Here is a 17,325-nt window from a genome sequence, read left to right on the forward strand (position 1 = left end):
ATTTGGCCTTTCAGACTTTTGTAATATTACTTTCGCACTCTCATATACCGGAACGCAAACTTGTGGGGGTGACACTGGTTGAATTGGATCAGGGGCTGGAGAGGGCAAACATCAGTGCGAAGGTGCGAGGGCAATTGGTCTGATAGAACATAGTACGACACAGGAACAGGCCCTTCAGCCCACAATGTTGTGCCGAACATGACACCAAATTAAACTAATCCCTTCTACCTGTACTTGGTCCATATCCCTCTATTCCTTGCATATTCGTGTGTTTATCTAAAAGTCCCTTAAACCCCCCTATTGTTTCTGCCTGCGCTACTGCCGCTGGCAATGTGTTCCAGACGCCTACCACTCTATGGAAAAAACTTGCCCCTCACATCTCCTTTGAACTTTCCCCTTCTCACCTTAGGCGCATGCACCCTTGTATTAGACATTTCAACTCTGGGAAAAAGATTCTGGCTGTCAACCCTATCTATGCCACTCATAATTTTATAGATTACCATCAGGTCTCCCCCCAGTCTCTGCTGCTGTAGAGAAAACAAACCTATTTTGTCCAGCCTCTCCTTATAGTTCATATCCTCTAACCCAGGCAGCATCCTGTAAACCTCTCCGAAACTCTTTCCAAAGTCTCCGCATCCTTCCTATAATATGACAACCAGAATTGAATGCAATAGGTTAGTGCAGCCTAAGCAAAGTTTAATCAAGCTGCAAAATGACATCCTGACTCTCGTACTCAATGCCCCTGCCACATGCTTTCTTTACCACCATATCTACTTGTGTGGACACTTCCAGGGAGCTGTAGACTTGAACCCTAAGATCCCTCTGTATATCAATGCTGTTTTGGGTCTTGCCATTGTGATGAACGGAGGAAGCCAGGAGAAATTGACTAAGAATTTATGAAAGGCATTGGAGTAAGTGGCTTGAAGTTGGCTTTTGTATTTCAAATGGGGACATAATCAAATTGAATTGAATTAAATTGAATTGAATTTGAATAGAATTGATTTGATTTGATTTATTATTGTCACATATTAGTACACAGTGAGAAGTATTGTTTCTTGCATCCTATACAGACAGAGCATAGCGTTCATAGAGTACATAGGGTACAAGATCATAAGTAGATGAAGAAAGACAGAACAAGCGTGCTTTTAAATTACAATATCCATAAAGTTAAAAAAAAGGGATTGATCAATTCTGGGAGAGAGATAGTAGGAAACAGTAGAGGGTAAGATCAAAGGGGAAAGAGGCTGAAGAAAACTTCAGAGATTGTGTTTATGTGTGGTGGTGGCTGGTAAAATCTGAAAGAAGACAGAGTGCAGGATTTTCCTCCCCCTCTGCCGTGTGCTTGGCGGTGGTGGGAGGCGGTACGCCACTCGCTGGTGGCAGCATCTTATGGTCCTGTCCTTGTCAATGGTTGAATGCACCTTTCACCATGGGGGAAGAGTGTGCCATTGGCGGATCCATAAGATCCTGCCTGCATAAACAGCTATCTCTGTGACTTTCTACCAGCCTCTGAAATTTCTGTCTTTCACCTTTGGGGCTGCCCTTAGTTGCTGGTGGACCATTTCAAATCCTCAGACCTGGGAACAGTTCTGGTCCCTCCCCTGGATTGGTGAGATGTGTTTTGAGGGCTGGTTTTATGGTCTAATCTAGACTGGTGGGGATTCCCTCTCCACATGAGTAACTCTGATCCCACTCAGGTAGTTTAATTCAGAACTAGTGTATTAACACTAGAGACATGGCAAGCCACTAGGTAGGCACACCTCTCCCTGGTTTAGACTATTCCATCTGCTCCTCAGTCTCGAGCACATGACTACTGATATCACTGTACATAATGTGACACATCACTAACTCATTACCATAACTAGGAACTGATTATACCAAATATTCTGGTGCAGGGCTACCCATTGGCTGTGGTGCAGAAAATTGAGAGATCGCAGGATGAGTGGGTAGGGGTGAGGAGGTCATGGAGGGAGCTGAGGGGGTCAGGAATGCCCTCTTGCCTCGTTTTAGTTTGTCTGAAATCATAAAAGAAAGATTTCTATTGATACAGTGCCTCACAAGAGTTCAAGCCATCTGAAGGTGCTTTAATGGCAATGAAGCACTTCTGATGCCATAGCCAATCTGTGCATGGCAAGATCCCACAAAGGGCAATGTGATAAAGATCAGATTATCTGTTTTTGTTTCCTGTAAATGTTGGTTGAGGGACAATGATTGGGCGGAACACTGCGAGAACTCCCTTGGTTCAAAATGCTGCCATTAACTTTCACAGATGCACCATAGAAAGCATTCTTTCTGCTTGTATCACAGCTTGGTATGGCTCCTGCTCTACCCAAGACTGCAAGGAACTACAAAAGGTCATGAACGAAGCCCAGTCCATCACACAAACCAGCCTCCCATCCATTGACTCAGTCTACACTTCCCGCTGCCTCAGCAAAGCAGCCAGCATAATCAAGGACACCACGCATCCCAGACATTCTCTCTTCCACCTTCTTCCATCAGAAAAAGATACAAAAGGCTGAGGTTGCAAACAAACCAACTCAAGAACAGCTTCTTCCCTGCTGCTGTCAGACTTTTGAATGGACCTACCTCGCAATAAGTTGATCTTTCTTAGCTATGACTGTAACACTACATTCTGCACTGTTTCCTTTCCTTCTCTATGAACAGTATGCTTTGTCTGGATAGTGCGCAAAAAACAATACTTCTCACTGTATACTAATACATGTGACAACAATAAATCAATTCAAATCAAAACGTGATCTTATACAGCTACATAAGAAGGCCAATCTTCTAACCAAGAGGGAGCGACTCCAACAGTGCAACACTCCCTCACCTGCGTAGACACTGGGTGGGATTTTCTGCCCCTCCCCCTCGCCTCCCTCTACGCGGTGTGTTTTTCTGCGGCGGAGGCAGCTTGCCATTAGCTGTCGGTGGGACCTTTTGGTCCTGTATCTATGGTGTTTTGCATGGCTCGCCCATGCCCCCCCACCCCCCGGCCAGGAAACCCACATTGGGGCTGGAAAATCCCATCCTATGGCTGGAATTCTGTGGCCATTCACGCTCTGCCACTGCAGCTGTCAAGGCCACAGTATTTAGCGCTCAGCCAAATCCCCGTTCACTGCAGCAGGATTGGAGAATCCTGGCTGCGTGGGAAGTCAGAGAATCTGGCTCAGAGTAGTTGGTGCATGACTTGAACAGCTGACCCAATGCCAAGTGTACTATCCACGGACACGTGACCTTGCTCTGTGGCAACTTGAAACGCTTCTCCTCTCGCGCATTAAGGGGGCTTCATATCTGAAATTTACATTGATTTCAGTTCATCTCCCAATGGGCGCGGATCTGTTCTCTCCTCAACACCCAGTCTGTACCTGCTTTGGATAAATAGCCACTTTTAAAGCTTGTTATAAGCGAACCATTTATTGGCTGGCTCATGTTATTCAGCGAGGCCTTTATTCTATAGACAGCTGTAGCCCTGACCCAAGGAGAGACATTTGGCAAAACACTGCAGCATTGCCATGAAAAGGGACGGAGTGAAAAACACAATTGTTTGTGCTCATGGGGGTCCTTTTGCCAATTTGATTTAAGAATTTAACAAGCACCGATCCAAACTTTCTGCTGCCAGATTTGGTTCTGGAAGAAAGCGCAACAAAAGAAAAAAACTGGTGACTATTTTAACAGAATCAAGATGCACAAACCCAATCTCTCTGGAAGAATCCACTGCAGCTCAGCTATTCTGGGGACTGATATAAGGCAGTGCAGCCCTTAAGCACAGCAAAACACCATGTTCAAAACATGCTTAACCTGTTGCTGTCCTCATCCAGCTTTCTTCACAGGATACGGACATCGCTAGGCAAGATTAGCATTTGTTGCCCATCCCTAATTGCCCCTTCGTCTAAATGTTTCACTCAGCCATTTCAGAGGGCAAGTTAAGAGTCAACCACATTGCTGTGAGTCTGGAGTCACATGTAGACCAGATCAGATGTGGGCATCACTGGCTGGCCAGCGTTTAGTGCCCATCCCTAGCTGCCCTTGTTCGGAGGGCAATTGAGAGTCAACCCCATTGCTGTGGCTCTGGAGTCACATGTAGGCCAGGCCAGGTAAGGACGGCACATTTCCTTCCTTAAAGGACATTAGTGAACCAGTTGGGTTTTCCGACAATTGACAATGGTTGCACAGTCATCAGTAGGTTCTTAATTCCAAATTTTTTTTATTGAATTCAAATTCCACCGTCTGTCGTGGCGGTATGGCTGGCAGGGAAGGGTAGGTGGTGACATACTGGTATTGTCACTGGATGAGTAATCTAGAGAATCAGGGTAATCCTTCAGGGACCCAGGTTCAAATCCCATCTTGGCAGATGGTGAATTTTGAATTTACTACAAATCAGGAATTGAAAATCTAATGATGACCATGAAATGTGGCCTATTGCTGTAAAACCCCACCTTGTTTACTTATGTCCCTTTAGGGAAGGAAATCTGCCATCCTTACCCATTCTGGCCTACATGTGAACCCAGACCCACAGCAATGTGGTCAACTTTTAACTGCCCTCTAAAATGGCCGAGCGAGACTCTCAGTTCAAGGGGCAATTAAGGATGAGCAATAAATGCTGGCCTAGCCAGTGACACCCATATCCCAGGTATGAATACATTTGAAAGAAATTCCTTCCCTAAAAGACACTAGTGAATCAGACGGGTTTGCTGGTCAAAAATAAGATAGTTTGATGATCACCATTGCTGAGATTAACTTTATAAATCCAAATTGATGAACTGAATTCAAAGTCCACTGGCTGCCGTGGTGGGATTTGAATCCAAAGCATTGTCACCTTAGGGCATTAACATAGGCTTCCGGATTACTAATCTAGCAACATTACCACCGTGCCAACACCTCCCTACCTTTTCAGAGCAAGGAAAATAACATGCGTTCATTCTCTGCGAGGAAGCAATAGCTAAAATATTCCATTTGTATTGCTGCTTTTGCACACACACATACAGTGCACCGAGACCAGTTACTTTCTGTTCCCCTCCAACCCCCCTCTATCTCCGCGTAGAAATTATAAATGTGACACATTCCGGAACAGGGTTGCCAACTCTGCTTGGGCACTTTCCTGAAGGGTTCACCACATGGCCTTTGGCCTCCAACGATCCCGTCGCCCACTCTCCCTCCATTGGTTGCCTGAAATGTCCACCTTCTCAGGTATCCTCCTTCTCAGCCAATTGGAAAGTGAATAGGGCCTTCATCACCTTATTGGACGATTCTCGACTCTCGGTGAGACTGCCATTGAATTCCTCCCTTTTCCCAGTACTGGCCGGAATTCTCCGGCCATTCACTCCCCGCAGCCACTGCTGGCTAGAATGGAGAACTTGGCACTCGGTTTAGAAGAATGAGAGATGATCTTAATCATAGAATCCCTGCAGTGCAGAAGGAGGCCATTCGGCCCATCGAGTCTGCATCGATCACAAACCCACCCAGACCCTATACCCGTAACCCCACATATTTACCCTGCTAATTGCCTGACAATAGAGTTTATTTAGCATATAATTTAAATAATTTAGCATATATATAAACATATAAGATCCTGAAGGAATTTGACAGGGTGGATGGCCAAAGGGTGTCCCCCCTTGTGGGAGAAACTGAACCCGAACTCACAATTGAGAATCCTTCCATTTGTACAGGAGATCTGGAGACTTTCTTTCTCTCAGAGGCTTGTTTGTCCATGGAACTTTCTTCTCCAGGAACAGTGCAGGCTGGCTCATTGGATATATTTCAGGTCGAGTTAGATAGATTATTGACTAATAAGGGAGTGAAAGGCTATCATGTAGAGGCAGGAATGTGGAGTTGAGACCGCAATCAGATCAGCCATGATTCTATCGAATGGTGGAGTAGACCCGAGGGGCCAAATGGACTACTCCTGCTCCTAGTTCATATGTCCATATCATTACCAAGCTCCTCCCAGCCACATTGTTTCTATTCCTTGTCTGTCAGTCTACACCCTGAGCACCATGGACCTCACCTGGTAAGGAGCAGTAGCTTCTTCTGGAATGAGCCCCTCCCAACAAGGAGACAATCATGTCAACTGTGATCAGTGTACTCAAATCACCTGTAATTTGAATCTTGAAGTGTGGACTACACTGGGAAATCTGGCATCTATCGCCCATCCATAATTGCCCCTTGAGAAGGTGGTGATGAGCCGCTGCCTTGAACTGCGGCAGTAGTGGGTACCACTAGGTACACCCACAGTGCTATCAGGGAGGGAGTCCCATGTCTGATGCAGTGACTGTGAAGGAACAGCCGATATGTTCCTTCAGGATAACGGATGGCTTAGAGGGGAATTTGCAGAGGGTGGGTCTCCCAGATATCTGCCGCCCTTGTCCTTTCGGGGGTAGAGATTGTGGGTTTGAAAGGTACTGTTGAAGGAGCCTTGGTAAGTTGCTGCAGTGCATCTTGTAGATGGCACACGCAGCTGTGGTGGAGGGAGTTTAAGGTGCTGGATTGGGTGCTGATCAAGCGGTCAAGATTTCTGAGTGTTGTTGAAGCCACAGTCCTTGTCAAAATCGATTAAAACCAAAGGCTTGTCCCTAAGCTACTGAGTCATTTGAGACAAGATTTTGATTTGATTTGATTTATTATTGTTACTTGTATTAATATACAGTGAAAAGTATTGTTTTTTGCGTGCTATAGAAGGCATAAGTACATAGGGGAGGAGGAAAGGAGAGAGTGCAGAATGTAGTGTTACAGTCATAGCTAGGGTGTAGAGAAAGATCAACTTACTGCAAGGTAAGTTCATTCAAAAGTCTGACAGCAGTAGGGAAGAAAAAGTCCTTGAATTGGTTGGTATGTGACCTCAGACTTTTGTATCTTTTTCCCAATGGAAGAAGGTGGAAGAGAGAATGTCCAGGGCACGTGGGATCCTTAGTTATGCTGGCTGCTTTTCTGAGGCAGCGGGAAGTGTAGACAGGACCAATGGATGGGAGGCTGGTTTGCGTGATGGATTGGGTTACATTCATAATTCTTTGTAGTTTCTTGTGGTCTTGGATACAACAGGAGCCATACCAAGCTGTGATATAACCAGAAAGAATGCTTTCCATGGTGCATCTGTATTGGTGAGAGCTGTAGGGAGCATGCCAAATTTCTTTAGTCTTCCGAGAAATTAGAGGCGTTGGTGGGCTTTCTTAGTCATAATGTCGACAGACAGGAATCAGTAGGGGTTGTTGCTGATCTGGACACCTAGAAACTTGAAGATGTTAAGGATTGCTCTGGAACTAGCAGTTATCATAGCTGTCAGTGATTCTTCCTGCTGATATGAAACATGGAGGAGCATTGATTTAACATCTGAGGGAGAGAAGTGGATGATAATCAAAGGGATAACTCCTTGTTTATGTTTGACTTAATGCTATGAGATTTCATGTGTCTGGAGTGAATGCTTAAGCCTTCCAGGGCCACTCCCTCCTGATTGTATACTACTTTACTGGTGGGACAGGGCATACCTAGGGATGGTGATGGAGCTGTTTGGGGCACTGGTTCTAAGGTATGGTTTAGTGAACATGATGCTGCATTGGACTGGGCTGGGCAGTAAGAAGTCTCACAACACCATGTTAAAGTCCAACAGGTTTATTTGATAGCATGAGCTTTCAGGGTGCTACTCCTTCATCAGGTGAATGGAGAGTTGGGTTCACAAACAGGACATATATAGACACAGATTCAATTACAAGGTAATGGTTGGAATGTGACTTTTTACAGGTAATCAAGTCTTTACAGGTGCAGACAATGCGAATGAAGAGAGGGTTAAGCACAAGTTAAAGAGGGTGTATTGTCTCCAGCCAGGACAGTTAGTGAGATTTTACAAGCCAAGGCCAAATGGTTACAGGTAGAGTGACATGAACCCAAGAACCCGGTTGAGGCCGTCCTTATGTGTTCAAAACTTGGCTATCAGTTTCTGCTCAGTGGTTCTGCATTGTCATGTGTCTTGAAGGCCGTCTTGGAGAGTGCTTACCCATAGATCAGAGGCTGAATGTCCTTGACTACTGAAGTGTTCCCTGATAGGAAGAGAATCTCCTACCTGGTGATTATTGAGTAGTGTCCGTTCATCCATTGTCATAGTGTCTACATGGTCTTGCCAATGTACCATGCCTCGGGGCATCCTTTCCTGCAGCGTATCAGATAGACAATGTTGGCCAAGTTGCAAGTTGCACCGTGTACCTGATGGATGATGTTCTCATGTGAGACGATGGCACCCTTGTTGATGATCCGGCATGTCTTGCAGAGGTTGCTGTGGCAGGGGTGTGTGGTGTTGTGGTCACTGTTCTCCTGGAGGCTGGGTAGTTTGCTGCAGACAATGGTCTGTTTGAGGTTATGCGGTTGTTTGAAGGCAAGAAGTGGGGGTGTGGGGATGGCACTGGTGAGATGTTCATCTTCATCAATGACATGTTGATGGCTCCGGAGAAGATGTCGTAGCTTCTCCACTCCGGGGAAGTACTGGACAACGAAGGGTACTCTGTCCGCCATGTCCCATGTTTTTCTTCTGAGGAGGATGGTAAGGATTTTCGCTGTGGTGCAGCGGAACTGTCAACCGATGAGTCAAGTGCCATATCCTGTTCTTACAAGAGTGTCAGCGTCTGGAAGTGTCTGTTGCATTCCTCCTCATCTGAGCAGATCCTGTGCACATGGAGAGCTTGTCCCTAGGGGATGGATTCTTTAACATGTTTAGGGTGAAAGTTGGAGAAGTGGATATGATTACATTGAGCTGTTGCTTGACTAGCCCATATACAGTTTTCCCTCAGATGTTAATAGGGAGAAGGGTTGGCTGCATAGAGTTTTTCTCTTTCTGTTGCCTGGGTCAATGCCTGGTGATCTGTTTAGGTTTATACTTCTTTGACTTTTCATGGTTAGAAGATACAATTGTGCAGCTTGCTGGGCCATTTCAGAGGGCGGTTGAGAATCAACCACATTGTTGTGACTCTGGAGTCACTCAGAGGCCAGACCTGGTAAGGATGGCAGATTTCCCTCCCTGAAGGGACATTAGTGAACCAGATTGGTTTTTACAACAGCAGGTTCATTGTCACGACTGTTAATGTTAGCTTTTCATTCAGGATTTAATTAAGAATGGATTCAAATTCCACAGCAACCATCATGAGGTTTGAATTCTTTGTCAATTAATCGAGGAAGATGCAGGAACATAACCATCATGTTACAATTCCACTCAATTGTACACCTCTGAGGTACCTTGGGGTATTTTACGGCATTGTAAAGTGCTATATAAATGTAGATGATTGTTGTTGAAGAAACTATAGTGATATTCTTACAAGGTCTATTTGCTATGGCATACTTTGGGCATTTTTTTTAAATGTTTGAAAGACCTATCCTCCGTATTGAATCGAGTGTGAATAGGTCGAGGTGTAGACCTCCTGCGACTTTGACAATTCCTTTTCAGGAGGCAGTGATCTGTATTACTGGCTGCTTTACTGCTACGTTAGCTGGATCCAGTTCACAGTACAACATAACTAAGAAAGCAAAAGTTAAAGTCTGGTTCCTTTTCGTTTATTTTTTAATTATTCAACAGTGTCACAAGTAGGCTTACATTAACAATGCAATGAAGTTACTGTGAAAATTCCTTAGTCGCCACACTCTGGCACCTGTTCTGGTACACTGAGGGAGAATTTAGCTCAGCCAATGCACCTAACCAGCATGCCTTTTGGACAGTGGGAGGAAATCGGAGCATCCAGAGGGAACCCACGCAGATACAAGGACAAAGTGCAAACTCCATTATGACTCAAGCCAGGAATCGAACTCAAGTCCCTGGCGCTGTGAGGCAGCAGTGCTGACCACTGTGGGAATGTAACTCACAAGTTCCCAAGTTTAGGTTCAGCTGGTTCACTCTCCCCTAACATTTTGTCAAGGTTGAAACAAGAGTTTCCAATTAAGAGTGGAAAATAAATGTGTTGCTTCCTTGTATACATTTGGGGACATATTGAGAATTTTTACACGCTGTAGTGTTTACTCTGTGTGGAACATCTGGTTACAAAGTTTCCTGTGTGAATCTCAGTGTGTGGTGCTCCTTACTCTGCGATGATTCAGACTAGGGCAGACTTTAGATAGCTGTAATAATTTACTCACAAGTAATAGAACCCATCTGCGAAGACTAATCACAGAGATTTGTCTGGGAAGAGATGTATAGTAGATTCAACTTCTTTCTGGCTACTTACTGAAATCAAAAAAGAAAATGGCAGTGCCATATCAAAATGCACCTGAACATACTTTACTGAAATATCCCCTCCACCCACCCCACCAAGGGAAAAGGTGAGGACGTTACACTTTACATCTGCGATGGCAATAGATTCATTCAATAGCAATGTTATTAAAGTTTAGCCTATTGTCAACAACACAGTGCTAAAGTAGGACAAGCTCTGAGTAACTCATTGCAGAAGGGTTGTTGGATAGGATAATGCAATGTTTCCTTTTGTGGAAAATATGCAACATTAGTGGAGCAGCTGCAAAGAAAGTGATTGTTGGGTGTGAGAATCTGCTTCAGCACTAGCCCAGCATCACTGTTGGTGCTGTTCCATTAGAGAGGGCCATAAGAACACAGCTACATCCAACCATATCCCTGAGACAAATTTTATAGACCAAGAGCATGTTCCAGATCTGCACCAGGATCAAATTCTAGGTCAGTGATCAAAAACTCAAATTGGATGCTATCATAGAATCCCTTTAGTGCAGAAGGAGGCCATTAGGCCCATCGTGTCCATGCTGGAAATCGAGTCCCAGATCCCTGGAGCTGTGAGGCAGCAGTGCTAACCACTGTGCCACCAATACCACCCAAAATAGGTCTGGATCATGGCCTATTTTTATTTTCATAGAATCTCTGTAGTGCAGAAGGACGTCATTCAGCCCATCAAGTCTGCACCGACAACAATCCATCCTAAGCCTATTCCCAGAATTCTATGCACCACAGAAAGCATTCTTTCTGGTTGTATCACAGCTTGGTATGGCTCCTGCCCAAGACCGCAAGAAACTACAAAGAGTCGTGAATGAAGCCCAGCCCAACACGCAAACCAGCCTCCCATCCATTGACTCTGGCTAAACTTCCCCCTGCCTCGGTGAGGCAGCCAGCATAATGAAGAACCCCACTTACCCTAGCTACGCCTGTGACACTACATTCTGCACTCTATCCTTTCCTTCTCTATGAATGGTATGCTTTGTCTATATAGTGTGCAAGAAACAATACTTCTCACTGTGTGTTAATACATGTGACAGTAATAAATCAAATCAAATCAAATCTATACATTTACCCAGCTAATCCCCCTGACACTAAGGGTCAATTTAGCATGGCCAATCAACCTAACCGGAGCACCCGGAGGAAACCAATGCAGACACGGGGAAAATGTGCAAACTCCACACAGGCAGAGACACAAGCCAGATATCCCACAGGGAAGCAATGTGTCATCTTACATCCCATCATTTTCTAGGGATATCCGTCACCATAGTGCCAAAGGCTGCTTCTCCCCCTTTTTGAGAGAGAGAGAAAGAGAAAGCTGACTGGTGGTGACTTAACCTGAGGATCACCACACCTCAGGCAAGGGGCAAGGTTGAGAAAGCAGGGCCTTCATGGATAATCTTGGCCGATACAGGTATTGAACCCACGCTGTTGGCATCACTCTTCATCACGAACCAGCCATCCAGCCAACTGAGCTAAATCAATCTCCTCTTCCCCCTCTCCAGGAATACACTCCTTCACTGGACCCCTCCCTCCCATCCTCCATAACCCAGCCCACTCCTCATTATCAGTCTCTGCTTTCTGAAGATAAGTCAGGAGTGTTAGATGGGAAAAGGAGAAATCCCATTTGCAGAAATCCCCAGAGTTAATGTGTGAGGGCTGGAGACCTCAATCTGTAGTCAGACTCATGTCTTCTTGTGCAGCTCAATACAGATATTGTTAGATAATGCTCAAGCCCAGAAGGACCAGCATTCTCATTTCCTCATTTTACTGTTCTTTCCTTCTGGATGTGACGTACTTTAGGATATTTCACTGTGACACAGATTCGATGTGATCTCATGGTGCAGTGGGTAGTGCCCCATCCTCTGAGCCAGAAGCTCTGTGTTTGAGTCTCACTCCAGGACTTGATGGTCAAGGAAGGTGCGTTCATAATGTGGCTAAAAAAGTTGAGTGTCAACCTGCAAATCCTCCCAAACACACCAACAGCTTGAGATAAGAGTAGGAGAGACTCCTGGTCAGCCTTATGATAAGAAGAAAATTGGAGCCTCTACCATCACTATCGATGGTTCCAGATTGCAACATGTATGGAAAAGAAGATCTAACACAGCAACTCAGACTCCCCAAGTGATCTGCAAGACACCCACCACCATAGAGTCCTAGAGTTATCGAGGTTTACAGCATGGAAACAGCCCTTCGGCCCAACTTGTCCATGCCACCCATTTTTTAAACCAATAAGCTAGTTCCAATTGTCTGCATTTGGCCCATGTCCCTCTATGCCCATCTTACCCATCTAACTGTTTGAACATCTTTTAAAAGACAAATTTGTATCCGCCTCTACTACTTCCTCTGGCAGCTCGTTCCAGACACTTACCACCCACTGTGTGAAAAAATTGCCCATCTGGACCCTTTTGTATCTCTCCCCTCTCACCTTAAACCTATGCCCTCTAGTTTTAGACTTCCTTCCCTTTGGGAAAAGATATTGACTATCTAGCTGATCTATGCTCCTCATTATTTTGTAGACCTATATAAGATCATCCCTTAGCCTCCTACACTCCAGGGAAAAGAGTCGCAGTCTATCCAGCCTCTCCTTATAACTCAAACCACCAAGTCCCAGTAGCAGCCTAGTAAATCTTTTCTGCACTTCTAGTTTAATAGTATCCTTTAAGAGCCATAGGAGCTATAAAAATGCAAATCGTTGCATGTTCTTCCTGTGATGGTCCAAATGTTGTATAAACTCCAATTGTAGCAATAGCAGGGATTGGCTTAGGTGTTTTAGCCATTGTCCACCTAACAATCACCATGGACATTAGATTGTGCTCAGAAGACAGAAACCCTTGGTTTTTCGGTGGTATGTCAGCACATGGGAGTTTCCCATTCTCGTTGTGAGTGTTGGCGTGTCTCTGTTCTGTGCTTTGCCCTGAATGCAATCATCGTAACCTTTCATTATTTGTCATTAAGTTGGCTTACACGCTGCTTTGGTAAACACTGGTTGGAACAAGCACTCGTATCTGAGCAATAAGAATTATCACAAGCCTCCAGATGGTGCTTGGGCGTCGGGAGTTCCACCTCTCCTCAGAAGAAATGAGTTGATGTTGTTTGAAAGTCTACAAGACCATAATTACTCGTTTCCTTGGCCATTTTAATCCCACCCAAAACATTCAAAACTCAGTGCCAGCATATCCCCATTGAACTGAATTGTTGTGAGAGTTGGCACCATTATGAGCTGTAATAGAAATCACAAGATATCACTAAACAGTTCCACTCTTTCTGAAGTTTGTTATTAACACACAACTTGCTTTCATAAACCATTAATGGTTCAAGAAGCAGCTCACCTTCACCTTCTCAAGGACAGCTAGGGGTGGGCAATAAATGCTGGCCTAGCCAAAGACGCCATGTTCCACAAATTAATAGAAAAAATATATACAGTCATTGAAGCCTACTTCACTGTTCCACTCAATCACATTGAATGATTCAATGCTGTCCTTACTTGGTCTGCACTACCCCAGATCCACAGCAATGTGCTTGACTATTAAATACCCTCAGGGATGGGAATAAATGCTGACCCAGCCAGTGATGCCCATGTCCCAAGAATGAATAAGAAAGTCAAAGAGGTTTTCAAGGGGAAATTGAGGCAGAGAGATTTAGAGAAGGGTGGGGGAGTTGTTCCATGGATTTGGGCCCAGTTTGCTGAAGGCACTGCTGTCTTTGGAGGGATGGAGGGAGTTATGAATGTGCACGGCATCTGAGTAGCAGTGAGCCTGGAAGGTTGTAGAGAGAGAGAAATGGAGGGATTCGAAACAGAGACGAGAATTTTAAAATTGAGATGCTGTAGGAACCAGAGTAGGCTGGTGAGTGCAGAGGGTCAGCGGATGACTTGATCCAAGTCAGAGTAGGGGCGGAGTTCTGGATAGACTTATATTGATGGAGGGTTCAATGTGAGGGGGGTTGCTGCTAAAGGCTAGACCAAAGGGAACAAAGAGAAGAATCAGGGTTTCAGCAGTGGGTCAGCTGAGGTAAGTGTGGAGGTGGGTGATGATAGGGAGGTGGAAATAACTACTCTTGGTGATGGAGAAGTTGGAAGGTCAGAGCTCATTTCAAGATCAAGTAACATGTGAGGTTAGTCTGCCCTCACTCCCAATGAAGGACCACTCCGGCAATGACACTAACATGGAGACAGGCAGCTCCCATGGGATTGTGATGCAGGAAGTCCTGAATGATACATTCTGGCACCTGGACAGTTTCAGCAACTCCTGGAACTGGCAGCTGTGACCACGATCCACATGCCCGTAATGCAAGAGCAGTTGGCTTCCTCACCCTTCATTTCTGGGTGAAAAATCCTGGCCAAGATATGGGAGGTGCCAAAGCCTCCAGAATTGCCCTGGAGTTTCCAGGAATTGAAGCTTTATTCTCCAGGACATTTCGGAGCCAGCGGTACCTGGGAGGACCAGCGTGAGAAAGGAAAATGGTGGTTCCATCAAACCTTTTCTTTAAAAATTTAGTTCCTATGGTATTGGAGATGGGGAGGGCGTAGGAGTGGGGCTGGCGTGGGGAGAGAGAACGGGTAGGAGGTCAGGAGATAAACTCCAGGAATGCATCTAGCCAGAGTTGGCAACAATAGGTGGACGCATTAAATGCCCTGAAATCTGAATTACAATACTGGAGCACACTTTAGCTGCACTCTGTTTGACCTGTGCCCAGACATGGGAGGAACAGAACAATTATCCGTCTTGCTCTGAGACAAACAGATTGAAGCTAATGCTCCCAAGAGTTTGTCACACGGGATCCACTAAGTTGGACTATCCCTGTCATGTGGTCGAGGAAAGTTTCTGAGGCAACAGCTGATCTTCACAAACCGTCTAATATTGCTAATTTCTAAAAAAAAAATTTTTGCGATTGAGAAGGCCACTGTTTAAATGCTTCTACTTTGTGCTGTGTACTATGCATCACTTGATCATTTTAATATTCTAGACTCTCTCTTGCTCTGAAACCTACCATCCTTTCCAAACTGATTGAGAAGTGCTTGCTTGTTTACTATGAATGTGCCACTGTGTAACGCTCCACATAAGAGACGTATTCATTCAGTAACCCAGTGCCAAGACATGCATGTTTCAGAAAATTTCATTTAACAGATGTACCATACATCTGTTGTCAAGGTACCCGTATCTTGCCAACATGTTAATTCAGCAAAGTTGCATGATACATTCCCCTCATTTCTTTCCTCTGCCCTTTCTTGAAGGCACTCACTCAGTGCCTGACTCGAGGGATCCCAGGAATTGACCCATCATCTGGTATTCAGGCCAGGATATCAGATATCAGTCTGGATGGCTCATTTCAGCAGGCTATTTCACCAGACCTCTGAATCGTGTCCTTCCTTGACCTGACGTGTAACATCCTGAAACGTGCACTTCCCAACAGTGTTAGCGACGCCAGCCGGAATTTTCCAATCCAGCCCACCATGGGAAGCGTCACGGGTGCGGGGAGGACCATGCAAAGGTCCCATTGACCAGGAATTTCCAGTCTCGAGGTGAGTGCAGCTGGATAATCCAGCCCCAGGTTTCCACACGGTGACACAGTGGCTAGTACTGCTTCCTCACAGCGCCAGGGACCCGAGTTCAATTCCAGCCTCGGGTCACTGTCTGTGTGGAGTTTGCACATTCTCCCCGTGTCTATGTGGGTTTCTTCTGGGTGCTTCAGTTTCGTCCCACACTCCAAAGATGTGCAGGTTAGGTGGATTTGCCATCTAAATTGCCTCTTGGTATTTGAGTAAATACGTGGGATTATGAGATAGGGCCTGGGTGCGATAGTGGTCGGGGCAAACTTGATGGGCCGAATGGTTTTTTTCTGCACATTAGAGATTCTATGGACTGCAATCAATTGTCTGCCTAAGATCAGTAAACTGAGGAATGTAATGGATCACCTTCCTAATCTGCGGAGCTCAGTTCATGCTTGCCTTGGGTAAAGATACGTTAATGTGTTTTCAATTACATGGAAACAGTTAATGGGTATTCACTGTCTTTGAGCACACACTCTAAGGGGATGGCTGGGCCCTGGGCTGAGTGGTGGGGAGGATTGTAATACTGTATAATTTAATAAACTCTCTCAACAATGAAAAGCTGTGCATTTTGGTTTCTCCTTCACCAGTCGCCTTCAATCCTACTAACAAGATAAACCACAACAATATTTTTTCCTATCAGTAACTCTTCCTATGCTCTTTTTCCAAGTGTCAAGACAATGGAAGAGTGGTGATCTCAGCTCTGGTTGTTGACCACATAAACCCCGGCTGCCAGGCTGGCACAGAACTGGGTGAGCACGCAGTTTTGGGAAAAACAGAGCGCTCTCCCAATTGTCCTACCCAATATTCATTCCTCAATCAACATCCCTAAAACTGACTATCTGGCTGCAATCCCATTGCTGTTTATGGGAGTTTGCTGTGTGCAAATTTGGCTGCTGTGTTTTTTATGTTATAGAATCATAGAATCCCTACAGGGCGGAAGGAGGCCATTCGGCCCATCGAGTCTGCACCAGCTCTCCAAAAGAGCATCTTACTTAGGGCCACCCTGCCCTACTGCCATAATCCTGCGCACTTAGTATGGCCAATCCACCTAACTGGCGCATCTTTGGAGTGTGGGAGGAAACCGGAGCACCTGGAGGAAGCTCACGCAGACACGGGGAGAACATGTAAACTCCACTCAGACAGTGACCAAAGCCAGGAATCGAATCCGGGTCCCTGGTGCTGTGAGGCAGCAGAGCTAACCACTTTTTTGGCGGGACCACATCTGGAATAGTGTGTGCAGTTTTAGTCTCCATATTTAAGAAAATATATACTTGCATTGGAGACGGTACAGCAAAGATTCACTAAATTGGTTCCTGGGAAGAAGAGGTTATCCTGAGGTGAGAGGCTGTGTAAATTGGGCTTATATTCTCGGGAGTTCAGAAGAAGTGATAATCTCATTGAAACGTATCAATACTGAGAGAGTTTGACAGGATGGATGCTGAGATCATGAGACCATGAGACATAGGAGTAGAATTAGGCCATTCGGTCCATCAAGTCTGCTCCATCATTCAATTAAGATTGATTTGATTCTCATCCCCATTCTCCGACTTTCTCCGCGTAACCCTTG

This window comes from Carcharhinus amblyrhynchos, chromosome 8 (assembly GCF_965287045.1).
Source record: "Carcharhinus amblyrhynchos chromosome 8, sCarAmb.v2.hapA, whole genome shotgun sequence".
NCBI lineage: Eukaryota > Metazoa > Chordata > Chondrichthyes > Carcharhiniformes > Carcharhinidae > Carcharhinus > Carcharhinus amblyrhynchos.